This window comes from Pelophylax lessonae, assembly GCF_965119305.1.
Source record: "Pelophylax lessonae genome assembly, chromosome: 1".
Classification (NCBI taxonomy): Eukaryota; Metazoa; Chordata; class Amphibia; order Anura; family Ranidae; genus Pelophylax; species Pelophylax lessonae.
The window spans coordinates 396,525,355-396,549,385 of record NC_138768.1 but is presented as its reverse complement, the minus strand read 5'-3'; positions in this window follow the sequence as shown (position 1 = coordinate 396,549,385).

The following is a 24,031-nucleotide window of genomic DNA, read 5'->3' as shown; positions in this document are numbered from 1 at the left end:
TTTGGGGTGCAGTGAACAACATCATTTTTGGGGTGCAGTGAACAACATCCTTTTTGGGGTGCAGTGAACACAATCTTTTTGGGGTGCAGTGAACAAAATCCTTTGTGGGGTGCAGTGAACACAATCTTTGTGGGGTACAGTGAACAGAATCTTTGTGGGGTGCAGTGAACACAATCTTTGGGGGGTACAGTGAACACAATCTTTTTGGGGTGCAGTGAACAAAATCCTTTTAGGGTGCAGTGAACACAATCTTTGTGGGGTGCAGTGAACAAAATCCTTTTTGGGGTGCAGTGAACACAATCTTTTTGGGGTGCAGTGAACAAAATCCTTTGTGGGGTGCAGTGAACACAATCTTTGTGGGGTGCAGTGAACAAAATCCTTTTTGGGGTGCAGTGAACAACATCCTTTTTGGGGTGCAGTGAACAACATCCTTTTTGGGGTGCAATGAACAAAATCCTTTGTGGGGTGCAGTGAACACAATCTTTGTGGGGTACAGTGAACAGAATCTTTGTGGGGTGCAGTGAACACAATCTTTGGGGGGTACAGTGAACACAATCTTTTTGGGGTGCAGTGAACAAAATCCTTTTAGGGTGCAGTGAACACAATCTTTGTGGGGTGCAGTGAACAAAATCCTTTTTGGGGTGCAGTGAACACAATCTTTTTGGGGTGCAGTGAACAAAATCCTTTGTGGGGTGCAGTGAACACAATCTTTTTGGGGTGCAGTGAACAAAATCCTTTTTGGGGTGCAGTGAACACAATCTTTTTGGGGTGCAGTGAACAAAATCCTTTGTGGGGTGCAGTGAACACAATCTTTGTGGGGTGCAGTGAACACAATCTTTTTGGGGTGCAGTGAACAAAATCCTTTTTGGGGTGAAGTGAACAACATCCTTTTTGGGGTGCAGTGAACAAAATCCTTTTTGGGGTGCAGTGAACAACATCCTTTTTGGGGTGCAGTGAACAAAATCCTTTTAGGGTGCAGTGAACACAATCTTTGTGGGGTACAGTGAACAGAATCTTTGTGGGGTGCAGTGAACACAATCTTTGGGGGGTACAGTGAACACAATCTTTTTGGGGTGCAGTGAACAAAATCCTTTTAGGGTGCAGTGAACACAATCTTTGTGGGGTGCAGTGAACAAAATCCTTTTTGGGGTGCAGTGAACACAATCTTTTTGGGTTGCATTGAACAAAATCCTTTGTGGGGTGCAGTGAACACAATCTTTGTGGGGTGCAGTGAACACAATCTTTTTGGGGTGCAGTGAACAAAATCCTTTTTGGGGTGCAGTGAACAACATCTTTTTTGGGGTACAGTGAACAAAATCCTTTTTGGGGTGCAGTGAACAACATCCTTTTTGGGGTGCAGTGAACAAAATCCTTTTAGGGTGCGGTGAACACTATCTTTGTGGGGTGCAGTGAACACAATCTTTGTGGGGTACAGTGAACACAATCTCATACTTCTGAAGATTTGAGGGTGCTGCCTGTTCCATACTCCTCCTCCTACTCCTCAACCATCCTTTTAGGGGTACAAACAATAGTAATTGGGGCCTAGTGTGGTGGTGTACGTGTGAGATACATACACTTTCTTTTTGATCATATTTTCTATTCTGCTATTCAATTAAAACCTTTGGGGATCAATTAAATTGCGTGATAGTCTGTGTCAGTACGTGTGAGATCCACCTTTCCAAGTTTTTGGGGTTCATCTCATACTTCTGAAGATTTGAGGGTGCTGCCTGTTCCATACTCCTCCTCCTACTGCTCAACCATCCTTTTAGGGGTACAAACAATAGTAATTGGGGCCTAGTGTGGTGGTGTACGTGTGAGATACATACACTTTCTTTTTGATCATATTTTCTATTCCGCTATTCAATTAAAACCTTTGGGGATCAATTAAATTGCGTGATAGTCTGTGTCGGTACGTGCGAGATCCACCTTTCCAAGTTTTTGGGGTTCATCTCATACTTCTGAAGATTTGAGGATGCTGCCTGTTTCATACTCCTCCTCCTACTCCTCAACCATCCTTTTAGGGGTACAAACAATAGTAATTGGGGCCTAGTGTGGTGGTGTACGTGTGAGATACATACACTTTCTTTTTGATCATATTTTCTATTCCGCTATTCAATTAAAACCTTTGGGGATCAATTAAATTGCGTGATAGTCTGTGTCGGTACGTGTGAGATCCACCTTTCCAAGTTTTTGGGGTTCATCTCATACTTCTGAAGATTTGAGGGTGCTGTCTGTTCCATACTCCTCCTACTCCTCATCCATCCTTTTAGGGGTAGAAACAATAGTAATTGGGGCCTAGTGTGGTTGCGTACGTGTGAGATACATACACTTTTTTGGATCATATTTCCTATTCCGCTATTCAATAAAAACCTTTGAGGATCAATTGAATTGCGGGATAGTCTGTGTCGGTACGTGTGAGATCCACCTTTCCACGTTTTTGAGGTTCATCTCATACTTCTGAAGATTTGAGGGTGCTGTCTGTTCCATACTCCTCCTACTCCTCATCCATCCTTTTAGGGGTAGAAACAATAGTAATTGGGGCCTAGTGTGGTTGCGTACGTGTGAGATACATACACTTTTTTGGATCATATTTCCTATTCCGCTATTCAATAAAAACCTTTGAGGATCAATTGAATTGCGGGATAGTCTGTGTCGGTACGTGTGAGATCCACCTTTCCACGTTTTTGAGGTTCATCTCATACTTCTGAAGATTTGAGGGTGCTGTCTGTTCCATACTCCTCCTACTCCTCATCCATCCTTTTAGGGGTAGAAACAATAGTAATTGGGGCCTAGTGTGGTTGTGTATGTGTGAGATACATACACTTTTTTGGATCATATTTCCTATTCCGCAATTCAATAAAAACCTTTCTAGGGCAAGATCTTAAATTACAGAAATATGAGGAGACCGTCAAATAAGGGCCGTGGCCTGGGTAGTGGTGCTGCTGGTAGAGCTCCTGTTGCAAGGAGAGGATGTGGTCGATCTGTGCCAGCTACACGCACAAGTGAAACACCTTCCTCAAGTGTGAGTAGGCGACAGAACCTGCATCAGTATTTGGTAGGGCATCATACGCCTCTAGAAGTGATGAGGCCAGAGCAAGTGGAGGCGATAGTAGATTGGTTTGCTGCTGACAGTGCCTCCAGTTCCTTCACATTGTCTCCCACCCAGTCTACTGCAGAAAGGTCACAGTTGGCACCTGCAGCCGATTTCCAACCGTCTTTCACCTCACCCCCTTGCAAATCAGGCAAGCAGTCTGAGCCCCAAGCCATACAGCAGTCTCTTCTTCTTTTTGATGACTCTGTCAGCAGGGTTTCCCAGGGCCATCCACCTAGCCCTGCCCCAGAAGTGGAAGAGATTGAGTGCAGCGATGCCCAACCACTTATTTCTCAAGATGAGTACATGCAAGGACCATCGCAGCACGTCTCCGATGATGACGAAACGCAGGTGCCAACTGCTGCGGCGTTCAGCATTGTGGAGACCGACAAGGAGGGCAGGGGTGAAGACTGGGTGGAAGATGATGTGGAGGACGATGAGGTCCTCGACCCCACATGGAATGAACGTCATGCAGGTGACCTGAGTAGTTTGGAGGAAGAGGCGGTGGTCGCACAGAGCCACCAGCACAGCAGAAGAGGGAGCAGGGTGCAGAAGCGGAGCGGCCGTGCCCTAGACACTACGCCCGCTACTGCCCAACGCAGCAAGGGAATGAGCGCACCAAAGTCAGCTCAAAGGAGTTCTCTAGCGTGGAAGTTCTTTAGAAAATGTGCTGATGACAGGACACGAGTGGTTTGCACCCTGTGCAATCAGAGCTTGAAGCGAGGCATAAACCTTCTCAACCTGAGCACAACCTGCATGATCAGGCATCTAAGTGCAAAGCACGAGCTGCAGTGGAGTACACACCTTCAAAACCAAGAAACGTCTCTGGCTCATCCTGCTTCCTCTTCTGCTGCAGTCTCGGCCGCTCCAGCCACATCTGTAGTGATACCGGCACCTGCCACCCCGCAAACAGACGATCTGTCAGCAACACCACCACCTGGGTCACCAACAACCATCTCCACAATGTCCCGTGGAAGCGTTCAGCTTTCCATCTCCCAAACACTTGAGAGGAAGAGGAAGTACCCCCCTACCCACCCGCAATCCCTTGCCCTGAATGCCAGCATTTCAAAAATATTGGCCTTTGAAATGCTGTCATTCCGTCTGGTGGAGACGCACAGTTTTAAAAACCTTATGTCGGTGGCTGTCCCACAGTACGTCGTGCCCAGCCGCCACTACTTTTCCAGGCAAGCCATCCCTTCCCTGCACAACCAAGTGGGGGAAAAAATCAGGTGTGCACTGCGCAACGCCATCTGTGCCAAGGTCCACCTAACTACCGATACGTGGACCAGTAAGCACGGTCAGGGGCGTTATATCTCCATAACGGCACACTGGGTAAATGCAGTGGCGGATGGGCCTGAGGCGGATAGCAATTTGGCGCATGTCCTTCCACCACCGAGGATTGCAGGGCGCTTCAGTTTGCCTCCTGTTCCTAACTCCTCCTACTCCGCTTCCTCATCCTCTACCGCCTCCTCATCCGGACAGCGTAACACCTTCACCACCAACTTCAGCACGGCCAGGGGTAAACGACAGCAGGCAGTTTTACAACTTGCCTGTTTGGGGGACAAACCACACACCGCGCAGGAGTTGTGGAGGAGCATGGAACAGCAGACAAATGAGTGGTTGCTGCCAGCGAGCCTCAAGCCCGGCCTGGGCGAAATCTCATAGCAGCTCTGGGCCTAGCCGGTTTGACGCACATCCCTTGCCTGGCGCATGTGCTGAATTTGGTGGTGCAGAGGTTCCTTAAAAACTACCCCGATATGTCAGAGCTGCTGCAGAAAGTGCGGGCCGTTTGTGCGCACTTTCGGCGACCTCACCCTGCTGCTGCTCGCCTGGCAGCGCTGCAGCGTAACTTCGGCCTTCCCGCTCACCGCCTCATATGTGACGTGCCCACAAGGTGGAACTCCACCTTGCACATGCTGGAAAGACTGTGCGAGCAGCAGCAGGCCATAGTGGAGTTTCAGCTGCAGCACGCACGCGTGAGTCGCTCTGCGGAACAGCACCACTTCACCACCAATAACTGGGCCTCCATGCGAGACCTGTGTTGAAGTTGAAAGCGCTGTTTTGAGTACTCCACCAACATGGCCAGTGGCAATGACGCCGTTCTCAGCTTAACTATCCCACTTCTATGCCTCCTTGAAAAAACAATTTGGGCGATGATGGAAGAGGATGTGGCACAGGATGAGGAGGAGGAGGAGGATGAAGAGGTAACATTTCCAAGGCTTTCAGGGCAGTCATTTGCAAGGGGCTCCGAGGGTGGGTTCCTGCACACACAAACGCCAGGGACACAATTGTCCAGCAGGGGCACAGTTCTGGAGGATGAGGAGGATGAGGAGGAGGAGGAGCTGGAGGAGGAGATGGAACCATGTTCACAGCAGGGTGGCACCCAGGCCAGCTCATGGCCATCACTGGTGCGTGGCTGGGGGGATACAGAGGACACGGACGATACACCTCCCACAGAGGACAGCCTTTCATTGCCTCTGGGCAGCCTGGCACACATGAGCGATTACATGCTGCAGTGTCTCCACAACGACCGCCGAGTTGCCCACATTCTAACTTGTGCTGATTACTGGGTGGCCATGCTGCTGGATCCCCGTTACAAGGACAACGTACCGTCCTTAATTCACTCACTGGAGCGCGATCGCAAGATGCGCGAGTACAAGCGCACGCTGGTAGACGCCATGCTGCTGGCATTCCCATCTGACAGCGGGGCCGCAGTGGAAGCACAAGGCAGAGGAGGAGGAGGAGGAGGTCGCCAACGCAACCAGGGCACCGCCAGCACCTCAGAAGGCAGGGTTAGCATGGCCGAAATGTGGAAAAGCTTTGTCAGCACGCCACAACAAACAGCAGCACCAGCAGCTCAGATGGAACGTCTTAGCAGGAGGCAGCATTTTACCAACATGGTGGAGCAGTATGTGTGCACACGCCTACATGTAGTGAATGACGGGTCTGCCCCCTTCAACTTCTGGGTCTCCAAATTGGGCACATGGCCTGAGCTTGCCCTTTACGCCTTGGAGGTGCTGGCGTGCCCTGCAGCCAGTGTATTATCTGAACGGGTATTTAGCACGGCTGGGGGCGTTATAACAGACAAGCGCAGCCGCCTGTCCAGAGACAATGTGGACAAGCTCACGTTCATTAAAATGAACCAGGCATGGATCCCACGGGACTTTTTCGTACCTTGTGCAGAATAGCAATGGATACCGACCTTACCCAGCCATTGTTCCATTTTTGCTCTTTCTCACTCTTTTGGGGTGTACCCTCATTTAAAATTTGTGAAAAGAAGCAGTGTTGGCTACCTCGTCCTCCTCCTCCTCCACCGCCGCTTCCACCTACACTGCCCATAGGTGTGCGCAGCCTATTGCATTAAGGTGTGCACCCCAAAGTTGAAATACACATGCATGTGTTTGCCTACAGGTACATGGCCCCGATACATTACTCTCCCTGCTGGCAAAGAGAAATAGAGCAGAGCAGGTCCGAGGGAGATCTTTCCCATCTCCTCACTGGCAATGCTATGTGCCCTAGGTGATTAGGGTGTGCCCAGGCACACCCGGCACACCCTGTGCGCACGCCTATGTCACCACCACATCCACCAACCTCCCTCCTACTCCATATGGGCCTCGTCCTTCAGAGATGAAGAAGAACATTGTTTTATTTTTCAGTTTTTTTTTGTTGTTTTAAGTTATTTCCCTATCCACATTTGTTTGCATAGCACTTGCCATGCTCTTAATTACGTTTTGCTGCCATTTGCAGCACTCTAGCCCTTTCCTTTGGTGTTTTAGAGCCATTTTAGTGCCTTAAAGTTCGGGTCCCCATTGACTTTAATGGGGTTCGGTGTCCGGGAAAAGTTCGGTAAAAGTCCTGGACACGGACCCGGACTTTTTTTTAAAGTTCGGCCGAACCCGTCGAACACGGACATCTAGGTGTCCGCTCAACCCTAGTGATAATAGGTCAATAATTAATAGGGAAAACAAATAGATATGAAAAAATTAATTTATATTTTACATTTTAAGTTTGACCCTTTTACCCTTGCAGGATCGTGTTTACACGTCAATATATTTCAACATATTAAGCTGTTAAAGGAGTGTGAGTCAACCTCACAGTGAACTCTAATGATTCTAATGAATTAATGAATTAATTAATGAACTAATTAATTATGTATACAGTATGTATGTATAGTTTATTCATAAAAAAAATCATCAGTGTGTTGTGTTTTATTCATTAGAATCTTCAGTTCATTGAAGTTCATTGCAATAAACTTTAATGAAGTTTATATTTTAGTGAATGAAATACAACCATTTACATTTTTTATGTTTTTTTCAATAGAATTTATTGAAGAATTCAAGAATACAAACATAAGGAATGTGAAATCCCAGAGGGGGGGGGGGGGGGTTACACTGGTTTTCATAATTTTTCAAAATTCATAAACATTAGTAAAAAGTATGAAGAAAAGTAAACAATACTAATATTGTCTATACATATGTAGAGAATGCATGTCTAACAAGAAATAACCATCTAGGTAAACAAGAGACTACAATGAGTCGAGCAAACTAGCTGAATCATTTCTAGCAAGCAAGTAAAAAAAGGGGGGAGGGGATTTGGGGTCAAAGTGTAGAGAGAGGATATAGGGGAGTACTGCATAACCTATTAAGTTGGAACGATGTTTCGGCAAATACCACATATCTAAGGCACCTACTCTGGAAATGAAAATGGAGGGAGTCCATTAAGGAAGGGGGGGGGGTTCCTTGATTTTTTAGAGTTTTTAAAGTCCTTGGAAGTTGTTGAAAGAGTCATAAAGGGACTTGTTTTCCTCCGGGGATATGTTTGCATTCACATTTTTTAAGAATTGGCTTGTATGTACAAGTCAAAGTCCCAAGCCTAAGCCCAATGTCATGAATAGTTACGATCCTTAGAGTTCACTGTAATGGTGGCTCACATAGAAATCTGTTAACAGTTTAGTAGGGTGGAAAGCATTTGCATGTAAATAAATGAATTTTAAATAATAGGGAGATGTGGTCAGTGTCCAAAGATAACAAAATGTTTGCTGACATGACAAACCTTTGTCACCTAGAATCAAAGACAGACAAAGCGTTTTCTGGATGACAGTGCCTTGTCTTAAAATGAGTATTACTAAATGAAAAGGCCAATGCACAAAGACATCTTTTCTTTTATTTTACAGCTACTTGCTTAATCAAGATTGGCTTTAGATCACAGCATGCAAGGCATTATATGTTGAGGAAGTTGACTACTCTTAAATCAAAATGAATTTGAAAAATTAAATAAAATATGAATTTCAGGAATAGGAATGTCAATGCTACCTAAAATATAGATAGCCTTTCAGGGCCGGACTGGCCTACCGGGATACCGGGAAATTTCCCGGTAGGCTGCCTGCCCTGGGGCTGCTTTGGGCTGTGGGCAGCTGCGGCGGTGCCCAGGACGGATCCCGGGCGGGTGGCCGCCTGGCCGGGTGAATAGAAGAGCGGATGCATGGCACGCCATTAGCTGAGACAGAGGGGAGAAGCGGTGGGCAGCTGCGGCAGTGCTCAGGATGGATCCCGGGCGGGTGGCCACCTGGCCGGGTGCACAGAAGAGCGGGTGCGCGGTGCGCCATGAGCTGAGACAGAGGGGAGGAGCGGTGGGCAGCTGCGGGTGCCCAGGACCGATCCCGGGCGGGTGGCCGGCTGGGTGCACAGAAGAGCGGGTGCGCGCAGCGCAGCGCGGCGCGCCGTGAGCTGAGATAGAGGGGAGGGGCGTCAAAGTCCTCTTCTTCCACCTCCCCTCCCTCCTTGTGTATGACACACAAGGATTGAGTCTGAAATGTAAGTCCCGCCCCCTAGACCGGCTCCTGAGATAGACGGCACACTGATCCAATGTTTTGGAATTGAATCAGTGTGACGTGATCATAGGAGCCGGTCTAGGAGGCGGGACTTTCTTACAGTGGCATGGCATCCCGGGCAATTCAAATCCAAGCTCCCTGACAGACACCGCAGGAGATTGCTGATGTGCGTGATCCAGGCACAGGTAGGCTTTATTTGGTGGGCACTGATTACTCTACATTTGGTGGGCACTGATTACTCTACATTTGGTGGGCAATGATTACTCTGCATTTGGTGGGCACTGATTACTCTACATTTGGTGGGCACTGATTACTCTGCATTTGGTGGGCACTGATTACTCTGCATTTGGTGGGCACTGATTACTCTACATTTGGTGGGCACTGATTACTCTGCATTTGGTGGGCAATGATTACTCTGCATTTGGTGGGCAATTATTACTCTGCATTTGGTGGGCACTGATTACTCTACATTTGGTGGGCAATGATTACTCTGCATTTGGTGGACACTGATTACTCAGTGCCCACCAAATGTAGAGTAATCAGTGCCCACCAAATGTAGAGTAATCATTGCCCACCAAATGTAGAGTAATCAGTGCCCACCAAATGTAGAGTAATCAGTGCCCCCCAAATAAAGCCTACCTGTGCCTGGATCACGCACATCAGCAATCTCCTGCGGTGTCTGTCAGGGAGCTTGGATTTGAATTGCCCGGGATGCCATGCCACTGTAAGAAAGTCCCGCCTCCTAGACCGGCTCCTATGATCACGTCACACTGATTCAATTCCACAGCATTGCTGATTACTCTGCATTTGGTGGGCACTGATTACTCTACATTTGGTGGGCACTGATTACTCTACATTTGGTGGGCACTGATTACTCTACATTTGGTGGGCACTGATTACTCTGCATTTGATGGGCACTGATTACATTTGGTGGGCACTGATTACTCTGCATTTGGTGGGCACTGATTAGGCTGCATTTGGTGGGCACTGATTAGGCTGCATTTGGTGGGCATGGATGAGGCTGCATTTGGTGGGCATGGATGAGGCTGCATTTGGTGGGCACGGATGAGGCTGAATTTGGTGGGCATGGATGAGGCTGCATTTGGTGGGCACGCATTAGGCTGCATTTGGTGGGCACAGATGAGGCTGCATTTGGTGGGCACGGATGAGGCTGCATTTGGTGGGCACGGATTAGGCTGCATTTGGTGGGCACGGATGAGGCTGCCTTTGGTGGGCACTGATGAGGCTGCATTTGGTGGGCACTAATTAGGCTGCATTTGGTGGGCACGAATGAGGCTGCATTTGGTGGGCACTGATGAGGCTGCATTTGGTTGGCACTAATTAGGCTGCATTTGGTGGGCACTGATTAGGCTGCATTTGGTGGGCATGGGTGAGGCTGCATTTGGTGGGCACGGACGATGCTGCATTTGGTGGACACGGATGAGACTGCATTTGGTGGGCACACATTAGGCTGCATTTGGTGTGCACAGATGAGGCTGCATTTGGTGGGCACTGATGAGGCTGCATTTGGTGGGCACTAATTAGGCTGCATTTGGTGGGCACTGATTAGGCTGCATTTGGTGGGCACGGATGAGGCTGCATTTGGTGGACACGGATGAGGCTGCAATTGGTGGGCACTGATTAGGCTGCATTTGGTGGGCACTGATTAGGCTGCATTTGGTGGGAATGGATGAAGCTGCATTTGGTGGGCACTGATGAGGCTGAATTTGGTGGGCACTAATTAGGCTGCATTTGGTGGGCACTGATTAGGCTGCATTTGATGGTATGGATGAGGCTGCATTTGGTGGGCACTGATTAGGCTGCATTTGGTGGGAACACATTAGGCTGCATTTGGTGGGCACACATTAGGCTGCACTGATCTCTTGTATCACGTCTGCAGTCTCTGACCATCTCTTGTATCATGTCTGCAGTCTCTGACCATCTCTTTTATCATGTCTGCAGTCTCTGACCATCTCTTGTATCATGTCTGCAGTCTCTGACCATCTCTTTTATCATGTCTGCAGTCTCTGACCATCTCTTGTATCATGTCTGCAGTCTCTGACCATCTCTTGTATCATGTCTGCAGTCTCTGACCATCTCCTGTATCATGTCTGCTGTCTCCGACCATCTCCTGTATCATGTCTGCTGTCTCTGACCATCTCCTGTATCATGTCTACTGTCTCTGACTATCTCTTGTCTTTTATAATGCCTGCAGTCTCTGAGGGGGAGTCTGGAGAGGAATCAAGAGTTGGAGTGGTGCTGGGATGGGGGTCATAGGAGAAGTCAGACGTATGTGGACTATGTTGAGTCGTATGTTGAGAGGAGACTATAGGATAAAACCAGAGCCACCAAGCTGGTGCCGACTAACTGAGCCCTGCAGGGTGCACCTGAGAGGAGGTCAGGGACAGCGCCACCAGGCAAGTCTGGGGGGGGGGTCAGTGATGCAATTAATATATGGGCTCCCCTTATATCATTACCCCCCCCCCCCCACACACACATACACATTCCCAGAGTTCCTGGAGTCCCCCTGGATTGCACCACCTTCACCACTTTTAACCGGAATTTTCTTTATTATATACATATATATATATAATAAAGCCCAATGTGCTTTCATGTCTGTCTTATCTATAATACACTCTTTAAATTTGCTTTAAAATGCATGGTTTTCCCTTTTATGAACAAAACAATGGCGTTATGCTGTTGGGCCGGTATAATAATGCTATGGGGCTGGTATGAAATTATTTCCAGGGCTGGTTTTTATCCCCAGTCCGGCCCTGTAGCCTTTTTAAACAGTACTAAGATAATGACATCAAGTTTCTTAACTGAAGGTAAATTATACAGTTTACTCACCTCTTAGCCTCCCATATGTGATTGGGCAATGAAAGAGGATTGCATACTGATGAGCTAATTTTTCTTCTTACTTTCTTCCTATTAGCGTCCTTGTCATTATATGTGTATGCAACACTCCTCATTGACTTCTAGTGCCATTCCTTCCTCTCTCAGTCAAAGTGCTGCTGTACAGGAATCATGGTTTCCTTTAAACAGTTGTAAACAATGCAGCCCTTATACTTGTCTATTGGACCAATAACCGCTACATGAAATGCTAAGCGTGTGGCTGCACCTTTGACCACCTTTGTCCAATAGTGTGGAGTAAAATTTACATTAATATTAAATAGGCTTTTTTCCAAGAGGAATTGCTCATTTGGCATTGTATTATACATTCTGATAATGGTTTACTAACATCTCCTGGCCAGTAAAATGTGAGATTTGCTGCACAGTGGGTATAATCCATACCAAATACAATATAGCACATGAATTAGGATATCAACCAATGCCTATCTATAGATAAATTGGGCAGAGAATACTCATTAAAAGTTTTAGCTCTACACTACACATTGACTGAGAAATTTAGGGCTCGTGTGAGATACTGGTGATTGAATGGGAGGACAGCTTAATCTTGCTGAGGTAGTTAGTAACATAGTTCTTAAAAATTATAAATGTTCAGTCTTCTAGGAAAGTGACATACAGTATATTAACAAGAAGCTAATGCATACTGTAACACCAGATGGACTTTTTTTTTCTTAGAACGAAAGTGAAAATGAAGGCAAACAACTAAATTTACAGCTGAAATATGTAAGTGAGAAATGTCTTACCTGCCAAACAAATTGTATTTCTGCTGAGCTGGGTTTCTAATCAAGACGTCAGATGGCACAGCTAAATTCTGACCTCACTCTTCTATATTGCAATTAAAGCAATATTGCTTGGTCAAGGACTTTCCTAGCTTGTTACTGAATAATACAAATGCAGTTGAGGATAGCCCCTTGTGCACTGTCCAAAGTCAAAAAATCTGATCAACTACCAGTGCTGTCTGTTTCCTCTCTCAGTCTGAAACCAGCTATGTAGGCAAAAAAGAGGACAGACTGTCACAGAGTTCAGTGCACCCAGTGCACTAAGCACGTCACTGAGGTTGACAGCTAACTTACAGGCAAGACTACTAGAGTGGTGTAGGTCCAAGACAAATAATCAGTGCAAAAAGTGGACAGTGCCAGATTAACCACTTCAATACTGGGCACTTTTACTTCCTTACTCCCCAGGCCAATTTTCAGTGATGTCACACTTTGAATGACAATTGCGCGGTCATGCATCACTGTACCACAATTTAACTTTTTCATTTTGTTTTTAAAAAGACAGAGCCTTCTTTTGGTGGTATTTAATCACCACTGAGTTTTTTATTTTTTGGTAAACAAATCAAAAAAGACCAAGACCGACATTTAAAAAAAAAAAATTTCTTCTTAGTTTCTGTTTTAAAACTTTGCAAATAAGTAAGTTTTCTTCTTCACTGATGTGTGCTGATGAGGCAGCACTGATGGGCACTGATAGGCTACACTAATGGATAGGCTGCACTGATGGACACTGAGAGGCTGCACTGATGCGCTCTGATGAGGCAGCACGGACGGGTACTAATAAGGTGCCATTGATGGGCACTAATAAGGAGGCGCTGATAAGGCTGCACTGATATGCGGCACTGATGGACACTGATAGGTGGCATTGATGGGCACTGATGAGGAGGCACTGAAAGCCTGCACTGATGGACATTGATGGGGCTGCATTGATAATCAGAGCACTAAGGATCAGTGCCCTGATTATCAGTGTAATTGTGCCCTGTCAGAATTGTCAGTTACCGGCTTTCCTTTCCTCACGCTGCAACAGTGATTATCAGTGCAGCCCAATCAGTCCCCATCAGTGCAGCCTATTAGTGCCCATCAGTGCAGCCTATCAGTGCCTCCTCATCAGTGCCGCAAGTTTATTCACATGTGATCAGCTGTAATTGAAGGCAGCTGATCACATGGTAAAAGGAGGCAGTTATTGGCCCTTAACCTTGATCTGGTCTGAAGGAAACAGCTGATTCCGAAATTATAGTGCGTTTATGTGTGTGTCTCAGGCGCAAACCAAACAGTGAAAATATGACCAATATGTGGTTTGCTGCAGCTAGAGTGACTTAATTAAGAAGTGTGTACAAATAAAGATCTATAGATATCTGTGTTAACAAATACATTAACTGTTAATTACCCAAATCAACATGCAATATAAATGTGTCAACACCACTAGTGATGTGCAAAAAAAAAATGTGAATAATAAGGAAGAATTGGCTGAAATATACTAGAGACAAGCATATACAATAACCTTTCTCTGCAATAGCTTCCAATACACTGACAAGGGCTGCCCTATGTCTCAAAACATTAAAAAAAACAAAAAAACATTCAACATAAAAGAAGTAATCAATCAGTAGTAGACAATTACAAAACAACTAGTTACATGAGAAGGCAAAAAAAAAAAAAATTAAAAAATAATTTAGTTTACTTCCTGCAAATGAGTGGTAAGAAGTACAAACTAATCTAATCTCAGCCCTTCTCCATAAATAATAATAAACTATTCAATGTATCATTGCTATAAAGTCATGCAATAATTAATAATTCAAATATAATATACTAATTACCAATAATCTAACTACACAATCATACAAATATACATACATACACGCACATGCACACCCAAACAAAACTAACACTAAGCTAATACAAAAAAAATAAATCAATAACAATATTAGTAAACAAACAATAAACACGCAATAATAGTTCAAACACCTTCATTCTTATACCTTGGAAAAATTATTTCTTTATACCTCTTTATACCACATTGAAACTGTCCTATGGGTTCAATCCACAAATAGAAATACAGAAGCTTTTCCTAGTTGACTGCATAGTCAGAGTCTGAAAATTAAATATTCCCCTTAGATTAGAAATCCCTTCCCTTGCAATAAATAATTTTTGTATATTTCCTGGCAATAATTCATATTTTGCTTTAAATATTTTTAGTGCAGTCAGTAATAGCACCATGTCCTTGAATTTTAGGAGTTTTAACTCTAAGAATAATGAGTTTGTGTGATCCCTATATCCTGCCCTTATAAATAATCCATATTGCTTTCTTTTGCAGTCAATTGATATATTCTAGTTATATAATTATTGCCCCAAACCTCTGCACAGTAATTAAGATACAGAAGAAGTATTGAACAATATAAAATACGGAGTGATTTATAATCCAGAGCATGTCATACTTTATTTAAGACTGCTATACTTTTGGATACTTTGGACTGTATTTGCTTAATATGTAATTTCCAACAGATTTGATCATCTTTTTCGATATTAACCCTTTCTATCTGAATATCTCTTTGTGTTAATTCTTCGGTCCCCAAAAGGTATTACTCTTGTTTTGTTCAGCCTTAACCACTTAACCACTTTACAACCGGAGGATTTTGCTGTCTTCCGTCCAGGCCACTTTTTGCGATTCGGCGCTGTGCGACTTCAACTGACAATTGCGCGGTCGTGCGACGCCGTACCCAAACGAAATTTACGTCCTTTTTTTCCCACAAACAGAGCTTTCTTTTGGTGGTATTTGATCACCTGTGCGATTTTTACTTTTTGCGCTATAAACAAAAAAAGAGCGTTTATTTTGAAAAAATAACAATATTTTTCACATTTTTTTATATGAAATTCCCCCCAAAAAAGATGTAAAAACCAATTTTTTTAAAAGTTTTTGGCCAATTTGTTTTATGCTACATATGTTTGGTAAAAAAAATCGCAATAAGCGTATTTTGATTGGTTTGCGCAAAAGTTATTGCGTTTACTAACAAAGGGAAAGATTTCTGTCATTTTTGGTGTTTTTTTTTTAACGCGTAATGGCGGCGATCTGCGATTTTTTTTGCGGGACTGCGACATTGCGGCGGACAGACCGGACCCCTGACTGACATTTTTGACACTTTTGGGGGTACCAGTGACATTACTGCAGTAATCAGTGCTGTATATATGCACTGTTACTGTAAAAATGACACTGGCAGGGAAGGGGTTAATTTTATTGGAGAGGGAGGGGTTAATGTATGCCTGGTGCTTACTGACGTGTAGGGGGGGAGGTGACTATGTGATTCATGGACAGATCGGATGTCCAGCTATGCTGAACAGTCCGATCTGTCACTCCCTGTCACTATGGAGATCCGCCCGCTGTGTTTACACACAGCGGGCGGATCTCCAGACTCGATCCCCGACGATCGGGTAAGAGCAGCGGCGATCGCCGCTGCTCCTCCCCTGGCCCGACTCCCGCTGTGAATGAAAACAGCGGGAGCGAGCCTCCGGCGGCGCGCAAGCGCCGCCCAGAAGGGGAGGAGTCCAGTCACGTTAATACTACGTGACTGGACGGGAACGAGCCACTCTGCCGCAGTAGTATTACTGTGAGCGGTACTAGAGTGGTTAAGCCCCGGAGGATTTGCCTGCTAAAAGACCAGGGGTTTTTTTGCGATTTTTTACTGCGTGACTTTAACGGACAATTGCACGGTCGTGCGATGCTGTACCTAAACTAATTTGACGTCCTTTTTTTCCCACAAACAGAGCTTTCTTTTGGTGGTATTTGATCACCTGTGCGATTTTTTGATCATGCGCTATAAACAAAAAAAGAGGGTCAAAAATAACAATATTTTTCACATTTTTTTATATGAAATTCCCCAAAAAAAATGTAAAAATCAAAAATTTTTAACATTTTTGGCCAATTTGTTTTATGCTACATATGTTTGGTAAAAAAAATCGCAAAAAGCGTATTTTGATTGGTTTGCGCAAAAGTTATCGCGTTTACTAACAAAGGGAAAGATTTTTGTCATTTTTGGTGTTTTTTTTTTTAACGCGTAATGGCGGTGATCTGCGATTTTTTTTCGGTACTGCGACATTGCGGACAGATCGGACCCTTGACTGACATTTTTGACACTTTTGGGGGTACCAGTGACATTACTGCAGTAATCAGTGCTATACATATGCACTGTTACTGCAAAAATGACACTGGCAGGGAAGGGGTTAAATTTATTGGACAGGGAGGGGTTAAGTGTGTCCTAGGGGCGTGATTCTAACTGTGCAGGGACATTGCTATTGGTGTAAAAACAAAGATCAACGGTCCTACATAGTAGAACCGTCTGATCTTCATTTTTACACCAGGGAGAATGACGGGCGGCTTGTTTACATAAGCCGCTCCGCCTTTCTCCCTTCACCGGAGCGATCGTAGTGTGACCGGCGGACATCGAGTCCGCCGGTCACATGCACTGACTTGTCTGTGAACAAGCCGCGGCGGGCGCGCGCCTCGGCAGGCGCGCGCCCGTCCGCAATTGGCTCACAAGTCAGTGACAGGCGAGTGACGTATCCATACGTCACTCTGCCTGGCCGGGGCTGGCAGCCGCAGTATATAGTCGTGCAGCGGTCGGCAACCGGTTAATGATAATTTATTTCCATAGGTGTGCCCAGCCCATAGCATTAGGGTGTGCACCCCACAGCTCAAACATAGAACAACAGGGAGTAACTAGGCAGTGGTGAACAAGTCTTTTTTTTATTTTTATTTATTACATTTTTAACTGTCCTTCTGGGGGACTTTGGTGAAATAAACTGACCCCTGATGCCTTACAATTTGGACTGAGGACATAATGAAGGTGCAGATGCTAGAACTGATCCCCCTACAGCACAGCCAGAGGAAGGAAGAGGAGGAGAATCCAGAAGCACTGCAATGGGAGGAACAAGAGGATCAATATCTACAATATTACAGCCTGTCCCTTTTTGAACCAATAGGGCATGGGCCCAGTACAGGAGGGCAGGCTGTACTGCCTTATCATCAGTCCTGGCACACAGTGTGATTTCTATCAAACCCTAATTTCACTTTGCTCAATTCTATATATATATTACCTGTATTAGAGACTGTAAATCATTGTCCCAACAAGAATTATTAGTATTATCAGCAAATAACACCATCTTCATCACTTCTGACTCCAAGCATAAATCACTGATATTAGGAATAAACTATTTAGGGCCAAACATTGACCCCTGGGGGATGCCCCACATTATGTTCAAACATGATGAACAATAATCACCCAATCTCACAAACTGTCTCCTGTTAGTCAAACAACTTCTCACCAAGTCTTACCATTGAAATTTAAATGTTTTGTTAGTGCCCCTGCCAGGGACTACATTTTTTTTTTAACCACAACTCTCTATCCCTCACTAGAACACAGTTATAGATACAAATAAAATTAGGGAATCAAATGCATCTCCATAGCCTGTAATGAACGCAATCAAGTTGAATAAACAAGCCTTCCAGTAGAAGTGATCAGTAAGGCAGTCCTAAATAGCTAATAAGGTGTCAGTAGCCGAATATCTGGAAGGCAGAGCACCAATAAGCAGAACATTTGGAAGGCAGAGCACCGATAAGCAAAGATCTTCAATTAAGAATGTTGTTTGCCTAAAATAAAATAGTTTAACGTATTGTTAAATAAATAAAAATATTCTGGGGTTTGTGTCACTGGCAAATCCAAAGTCTACCCATAATTCATAAATACTTATATGATAAACTTATGTCAATAACTAGCATCTACCTGAGTGTATAAGATAATTACTATCATTTTAAGACCAGATACTCCTATATTATAAGGTGCAGGAGATGGATTAGACACATTTCATCTCCTAAGGAGAATTGGCATCAAATCTATATCATTTTTAGTCTCTACCAAATGTTAATTTCCTTCTGTGCAATAATAAGTTCGTTTATATATTGTACCGTGTATTCATATGACAATTTAGAGGTTTTAGAAATCTGGCCTGAAGGGAGGGTCTGCAGAAAATATAAACTCTTCAGTTATCCTTTATGACACCCCTAAGCTCTTTTGATTGGGTGGGGGCTGGCAGTGATGCCCTCTAAGGGTCATCAAAACTATTCTGTAATTGGTGGCTCAAGCTCTCAATTTTCCATTTAAACTATGTGCAAATGCTGATAACTCTGTCATACTGGACTTATTTTACATTGAATTGTGCTCTGTCAAAACTGTACCTCAAGCAAAACCTTGTTAGGAACCTTTCATTTCTATTCTCATTTATTTTACTGTTGCTGTTGCCTAATTTTGTAAAAACAAATTCTAAATATGTTGCTTGCACCTATTTTGTGTTTTCATTAAACCATATCTAAAAATCATTTAGCTTTAACTCTGAATGCTCTAAAGTAGAACTTAAGAAATCCTTGTTTCTTTGAAGAGTGCTTGTTTACTTTAAACTTACATAGACTCTGGCTGGTGTGACAGTGTATATCACAGATTCTCATTGTTCAATATGTTCATGTGGTTGTGTTGCCCAATGACAACTCCCCATGGCATGCATTGTAATGTGTAGTGACATTTTCAAGTGTATAGACCAGTGTTTCTCAACTCCGGTCCTCAGGGCACACTAACAGGCCAGATTTTAAGTATTACCTTGGGGAGATGCAGACTAGAATACTGCAATCACTGAGCAGCAAATGATATCACCTGTGATGTATTTCAGTTTTCTAGCAAACCTGGCCTGTAAGTGTGCCCTGAGGACCGGAGTTGAGAAACACTGGTATAGACTGTTGCACTGGCTGAGGTGGGTGATGTGAGAAGGCGACCATAAAATATCAGAGCAGTGAGGACCAGGAATCTGTGAGAGTTCATTTTTGATGGAAAGGTCAACTTGGCCTTTAAGGTATATTAAATTGCATATTGCCCATGTTGTGCACACATCACACAGCTATACTTCATATCCATACAGAAACAGTCATATTTTTCTGTTTAATAAAATGTGATGTGGAAATTTTGTAGACAGATCCGATTTCATAAATTTAATTTTTCTCCAGATTCATCTTGCTGTCAGACTATACTGTACATTCTTCTTGTCCTGACCAGATGAATATATAGCAAGAAACCTTTCCTAGCAAACCCAGGCAATTATCATTCCTGCATCAAATCTTTGTAAAAGATCAAATAGGGACAGACAATCTGCAAGTAGAGTTCTGATGTAAAGGAAGATGAGAAAATGAGATGATACTTCAACATGCTAAGCCCAATCATAAGTACAGTGGAAGAGGAAAGTGTTATAACATTTATTAGAAGATCCAACTCATAACTTTTAAGATGCTCTCTGTAAGTACATCAAATTTGCCCTGCTATTCCCTTTGATTATGGATGTTTGATTTTCTTGTCATTTACATGCAGCAAGCTGAGATTTTCATATTTAAAGTCGACAGTCGAACTCAGCAAGGGTAACATCTTACACCAGTTACTCTTTTCTTTTAAATTCCAGGCTTGTAGCAATCAAAAAACAACTGCAGACTCTAGAACCAAACCCTCCAATTAAAATGAATAATTTTTGTTTTGCATATCCTCAATTGCTTGCCTTTTTTATTAAATACCCACTTACAAATATGATTTTCATTTATTATAAACATTATTCCATGCATATTCCTCCTGTCATTTCTGTGTATGTGCACCCATTCTTCAGACACAGGTACACAATAACCTATTGTCATTTCAAAGTGGTGACGGGAGTGCAATTCCTATTGCACAAAGCACATCCATTTAAGTGCATAGGAGTGAAAGGAGGCTGTGCTCTAGCATATCCTGCTGTGTATTCCAAAAAGAGACATTCCAGTGAGGGGCAAATGCAATTGTAATTTGATGGGGAAAGTAGCATCGCTGGGTGACACTGCTGCTTCTTTTAGTGAACTGGTGTCACTTAGCAAAATAAAAATAGGTCGTATCTACAATGATAAGAGCGATGGCCTGGAGACGGCCGTCTATACCCTTTGTTGACATCAAAGAACTCCTCCTGGGGACCATAAAACATGAAAAATTAACCTCCATCCTCAATGATACTCACGCTAAATACCTTAGGGTTTGGGGCCCATGGCTGGACCATGTTGATCACTTAAACATTGACTGCTCCCTCCTCTCGCTGTAATCACTAGCAGTAACTGGATGGATCACCACCACCAATGGACCACACGGGATATACCTATCCCTCTACTTTATCCCTGTTCCACCCATTTCTATTTTTTATCCTTTCTTTCTCCCCTCACCTTCCTTTTTTTTTTTATCTTTCAGTTGCTCATATCGTTTGATCACTTGACTTAGCTAGTTGAATATCATCAAAGCTCCCCTCCTTCTGTCTCAGATTGCCATATCTTCACTGACAGAGGACTCCTCATGGGCTTAGCAATCTTGCACCTTTATCCTCTCAACAAACTTTTTGCTTACATACTCTTTACCCTTTTTCTCAGAGAATAGGTGCAGGAACTCCCTCCTTCTGAGTCACCCCTTGTCTCCACCCACTACCCACCTCTGAGCACTGTCCCTTGGTTCCACCCCCTACCCACCTCCCACGCACAACAAAATACCTCACTCAGCAACAAAAGATCCACCACAGCAACATTAGACCCCCTCCAGTAACAACAACTGCTTTCCCAGCAACCAGTATCAATAGATCAGCCAACAATAGACCTCTACCTCAACAGTAGATCCCTATCAACAACATAACATTGGGGGATACAACAATGTATCCCCCAACAGCAACAATAGACCCTCACACAATAACAGATCCCTAACTGTGACAATAGATCCCCAAACAGCCAGCATCAAGAGACCCTCCAACACACCCCACACCCCTTGCTATTACATCCATTTAGTGTTGGAGGTGCGTCCCCCTGCGCTCCTGCTGAAAAAAAAGCTCTGCCTTTGTTTATATGGCGCTTAGCTGCTTTAAAATGTAAAACACTTTTGTTTTGAGCTTACATTGCATTTCATGCTATTTCCTTGTCTTAGCACAGTGGTATTTGTTCATACTCCTCCTGGACAGCACTGACTCTCATACTGGCTGAGGCCATTCAGAACTGACTTTTTTATTTTTTTCATACAAATGAGTGCATGTTTCACCCTAATGAAAAGGTGGAGGATTATGTGTTTTCACTTAGAGCACTACTGAGATTTATGTTTTTCTTCACTTTGGAAATGTTATACTTTTGGAATTAATTTGAATACTTTTTGAACAATTTATTTGTGTGCAACATATGTTTTATTTGTGTTCATATATGTTTTAGGTAACATATGACTTGTTTTGGATTCATTATTGTTGTCACTGTTATGCACACATATTTAAACATTTTTTGAAGATTTTATTGCAATGCTTTATGACAAGTGTACAGATCTTTATGTAGTTTCCAGTGCAGCATATTTGTACATAAGCTTACACCTTTAGGTGATTCATGGTGCATGCAGATATAGTTAGGAATACATATGGGCTGTTGTGCATTTTATTTTCTTTATCACATTAACTGATACATGCACAGTAGAAAGGGAATGTTGACTTCATAATTAAAAAATAAATAACCACATGATTTATTTGCAGAGGTTTTTGCTGGTTGCTCCCTAGACTAGTATTTATTCCCTTTATGTCAATACGTATCCCTCTATTACAACAAATATTTGCCAAATTCCCCATGATAGGGGTAATTTTTCTCAACTATATCCTGAAGTGCATACATTTTTAAATGCACCTTTTTCCAACGAATGTCTAATGCAGGTAAAGTAAGCAAAAATAGTTAATTAAGGTTGTGATGTTTTTGATTTTGTATACACCAAATATGAAATGTAAAATGCTATATAGGACTACTACCTAAACCTATTGTAGCCAGGTGCTGGGCTGCAGCAATATGATAAGGAGATATTGCCTTTATTTCTTCTAGCCCTTTACTGATATACTGATGCTATGCTGCACCATTCTCCCGGCAGCAGGGGGAGAGCTAAAGCTAGTCATGTCCATAGACTTCTATGCAGAGTGCTGAGAATCCTGGGAGTTGAAGTTTGGGGTGGCAGCCAAATAATAGGTCAAAAAGACTCCTTACACTTCAGAATCTAACAGGCACTGCACAATAGGGGGAGTGCCCCAGAAAGTTATTCCTCTTTGGATATTCGCCTGCCTGCAGGAGACCATGCCACATCACAGCTCCTGCACCCCTGCTGCAGGGATACTGGAGCATCCACCCACCCTCTGCTTCAGCTCAGCATCCTAGGTACTGGTGAGAGGGCTGTTTGCCCATTGCTGATACTGATAGCAGGGACAGAGCCACTGAGAGCAGGATATCAAGTGTTCCAAATTCATGTCATGCCCATACTGTACCTTATACCACCTTAATCCAAACCGAGACTGCACCTATACCACATTATACTGAACTTTTCCCACATCTGAACCACACATCTACCTTGCATCTGTGCCAAGACTATAACGTACCTATATTGTACCAACACTGCATGCAGGCTAACTGGGACTGTCATTAGGTGCACCAAAGATCCTAATGGGGCCCAATGAAAGGCATAAAAATATCTCAAAGGTTTGCCCCTCCTGTAATAACTATTCTGCAAGCCCACCCCCCCCCTCCGTTCTTCCCCTCGGCTACCATCCCCATTTTATTTTGGACAGCGCATACCCAGTTGGACTAGGACTAGCATTGCTGCCGTAAATGGACTCATCACAATCATACTGGGTGACAATATATTAAGTATGCTTTTACTACCTGATTTGGTGCCGGTTTTCTTTGATATAGCACTACTATTGGTTACTGGGTATTGCTTTCACTCCTTTTACTGTGATATTGTTTGTTTGTACACTCATCCTGGTGTGTCAGAGGGGCTGAGGTTCTTGAGAAGGTCGGGGCAAAGAACAGAGGACCCATTCTATCCAGTGGTTCCTATGGGGATAGTATTACACAATAATAATATGTTTGCCCTGAACTGCTGAGTTAGCTATGAACTGCACTAACAATGCTTAAGTGAGTTGTTTCATTAGAAAAAAATGATCGAGGTATGACCAGCTTTACATAAAATACCTTCTGTTTTGATGTTAGAGAGGTGCCAATTCCCAAACATTGCTGAATGGGGAACATATATCTACCTCAAGAAGCCTTTTTGTTTAAAACATTTTGTTATATACACGATCAAGCAGCACATTTTTTAGTATGTGGAAAGCATAGAAAAATCATTTTTTCTGTGCAATAAAAACGTAGTTGCTTCTTTTTAGATCACATACGCCAGACATAATTTTAATGTTCTGTTGCATGGAGGTGACAGCTGACAGCTGTAGATTCAGCCTAAAACCAAATCTGCCAGGTTCTGTATTGCCTTTAGCCATTTGATAACATGATCCCCTTCAAGACTTTCAAAGCTTTTCTAAATGAATATCTAACATATATGA